We start from the raw sequence: 3962 nt of genomic DNA, 5'->3' as shown, positions 1-3962 counted from the left end.
CTTAAAATCTTGGGTGGAAATAATATTTTTTTACTATTAACAATATTTGTTAGTATTAACTAAATCTATTTTTTATGAAAACAAAATTTTTGTAACTATTAAGAAGCTTTAATATATTTAAAAAAATATTTATTTCCACCAAATAAGATTTGTTAATAGTTAACAAATATTTTGTTGGTGATCGGTGTTGGTAGATGGCGTTGGTACTTAACGCGTAGTTGTAAATAAAGAGAATTAATCAGACTGAGAATTATATTTACAAATAATTGTAAACTATTTTTCTTTTTATAATTTGTATCCTTTAATTTCATTTTACATTTACTTCATTAAATATCTAATTCTCTGTAATTTTATAATTAAAATAAAACATTGAAACACGTTTCTGAGGAATTTTTTAAATATTAATAATCCAGTGTGTAAATACTAATAAATGATTTATTAAATATTAATAAATGATTTTATAGATGTTTATAAATCGTTCTTTATATGTTAATAAATCGTTTATTAAATAGTAATAAATATTTGGTTAGCACAAAAAAATAGCTGCTAATAAATAATTTATTAACTGTTAATAAATATTAGTTAAGGACCTATCCTCTAATAAATCATTTATTAAATATTAACAAATCTTTTTAAATACAAAAAAATCCTTCTATCAGTGTAGAACTCCGTGTTAATATTAAAGATAAATTAACATTGAACGTTATTAAAATTAAAAAGGTGTGTGTGTGTGTGTGTGTGTAAGTTTGTGAACCGATTATAAATTTTGAACGGCTTGACCGATTTGATCGCGGTTAGTGGCATTCGAAAGGTCTTGACCAAACTTAGATTTTTAATATAATTTGGACCGATTCAAACCGGTAAATTTTGAGAAATTTTGAAAAAACTACGAAAAAAATTTTTTTTAAATGTGGTTTTTTTAGAATAACTTTTAAACCGCTTTACCGATCGATTCCAAATCTAATTAGCTCTTAAAATAAAATAACCACGTCGATCGCCGCGTAAAAAACGATTCATTCATTCAAAAGTAATTGCAGTTTAAAAATTTTAAGAATAGTGTTTTTTTAAATTGCTATTAGATTATTGAGCTCGAAGAGCTCAAAAGCCAAAAAAATCGAAATATTTGAGCTTGGAGAGCTCAAAATCATACAACAGCTCACTCTTTGAGCTCGGAGAACTCGAAAACAGATAAATTATATTTCGGAGTTCGAGAAGCTCAAAACGTCATAAGTGCAATATCAAGCGTTTAGGTATGGAATTAGCGGAAAATTGCAGAGATGGCCTTTAGGGTCAACCGTTTTCCTAATTTTTTTAACTATTTTAATTAACGTTAGATTTATGACATTAACCATTAAAATAATAAAAAATCAATCTTTTAGTCAATATAGTGAACCACATCCAAGATTTTTTAATCGTTACAATAATAAAAAAATTTGTAAGTTATAACCCTTATAACAATTTTGGCGAAAAGCTTTTCAGAATTTTATTTTTGGCAACAGAATTATTCTGGGTGACAGCAAAATCATTTTGTAACAGCAAAAAATTATTTTTTCTATTTTGTTATGCTTACAAATTGATTGATTTCGGGATGTTTATACAACTATATTTATTCGTTACTACAACATATTTTAGGTTATCCGATCTGGTCTTTTAACAAAATCTTTTTTATAAGCTTAGTTGAACAGATTTTTAAATATAACTCCAACATAATCTTGATACTTTTCTAAATCTTAAAACTACTAAAACTACACTAAGAAAACCGTTTGTTGGACTCAAATGCGCAGATTTATTTGAAATAAATCAAAAATATTTATTTAATGTTAACAAATTTCTTTCATTTAAATATATATTACTTTGAATTAAATACTACTTCGTTTTGGTTTATTTAATTGAATCGACTCATTTATTTCATTCAAATATAGATTTGTTAACTATTAACAAATCTCGCTTTAAGTAAATTACGCCTGATGCCGCTACGGTCACCACTTATTTTATTCCGTTAGATTCCTATATTCCAGTGCATTGTCTTTTATTATTATTAGAATTCTTTTTGATACAAATAAATAAAATAAATAAATATATATGCATGCTTAGATAAATATGTATTGGAATAGTTTACTAATAGACATTATTAATTATGATACTGAAGTTAGCAGACATCTGTCAATCTTTTTAATTTTTATTACAGGTCAACGATAAAAAACATATTCAAAAAAAAATTAGGAAAACGGTTGACCCTAAAGGCCATCCCTGCAACATCCTGCTAGTTTCATACTTTACCGCTCAAAATTGCATTTATTACGTTTCTGAGCTCTTTGAGCTCAAAAATATAATTTTCGTATCATTTTGAGCTCTCCGAGCTCAAAAGTCTGGTAGAAGTTTAATAAAACACTAATTTTTGAATTTTCAAACCACAATAACTTTTTAATGAACTAACAGATTTTTACGCGGTTAACGGCATTCGATACAGTCTTTTGAGCCTCATGGAGAATTTTTGAGTTTAATTTGATCGAACCAGGAATTTCGGAGTAATTCCGAAAAAACACTTTTTTCGGTTTTCTTTCGTCAACGATAACTCACGAACGAATTAACCGATTTTGACCGGACCGGCGGCGATCAACGTGGTTTTTTGATGTTAAGAACTGATTAGTTTTTGGAATCGATCGGTAGAGCCGTTTAAAAGTTATTCCAAAAAAACCACATTTAAAAATTTTTTTTTTCGTAGTTTTTTTAAGATTTCTCAAAATCTACCGATCCGAATCGGTCCAAATTGTATTCAAAATCTAAGTTTGGTCAAGCCCTTTCGAATGACAGAAACCTCGATCAAATCGGCGAAGCCGTTCAAAAGTTATGAGAGGTTTACATACACACACACACACACACACACACACACACACACACACACACACACACACACACACACACACACACATTCCCGTCGCGGGAATAGTCAGGGAAGCTTCCGAGGACCTCAAAACGTCAAGATCTGATGAAAACTCGATTTTTGGAAAACGGGGTAAAAACAATAACTTCCCGATTTTTGAAAATTTTCAATTTTCTTAGCGAAAAGTTAAAAAAGTTTGCACTTGTAATTTTTTTCAATTTTTTGACGTGGAATTTTTTAATTAAAATTTTTTCATAACAATTTTACTGTTATAAAAGTCAAAAAAATTTACAGATGTCTGTTAATTTATAATAAGAAAGTTAGTCGACATTTTCAATTTTTTTATTTTGCTTAATGTGTTAAATTAGAACTAAATAATATTTTTTTTAATTGCATTTACAGTTTTGAGTTTTAAGTACTTGAGTTTAACTGTCTGTGTTTAAAAATTTTTAAAACTTACTTCTTCCAAAAATCCGCCAGGAAGGGAACGTAGTAGTTTATCCTGAGGGTACAATTTCTTATAATTTTGAAGTTTTTTCTTATTCCTTTTGAATATTGCTGTCCGTGACATTCCTCGATTCCCGCTCATTATAAGAATAATTTGGTAGCTGAAATAAGATGAGAATATTTTTCATTTACAATTCCCAGTCATTTAAGGTAGTACGAGCACCAAGGCAACTTTTGATAAAAGGCTTGAAATTTTTTTAATATAAAGTTTAAATATGTCTAAATAAATTCCGAAAATTTGAAGGAGATTGCCCGATTATTTATTTAAATAATTAACTTTGACGTTGAGCAATTTAACATCGGTCTTATGGGATAACCTCCAAACATAGATACATTTCTGTATTTTTCTCGGAAAACTGTCGATGAATATTTTTAAAAAACTTATGGATGAAAGTAAATATATTAGTGAAAAATTTAATTCAAAAAAATTTACACTTGCCCGACTAATTAAAGTGTATTGATTAAAAGAAAAATAAATGCCGCCATTAGCCAATGTTAAATGTATATCTATATATTGAGAAAAATCATATGGTTGCTGCTCTCCCCGCTCGTACTTCCTTAATCTATATAG

This window comes from Cotesia glomerata, linkage group LG9, assembly GCF_020080835.1.
Source record: "Cotesia glomerata isolate CgM1 linkage group LG9, MPM_Cglom_v2.3, whole genome shotgun sequence".
NCBI classification, from domain to species: Eukaryota; Metazoa; Arthropoda; class Insecta; order Hymenoptera; family Braconidae; genus Cotesia; species Cotesia glomerata.
The sequence above is the reverse complement of the archived record's forward strand: the minus strand, read 5'-3'. Positions refer to the sequence as shown.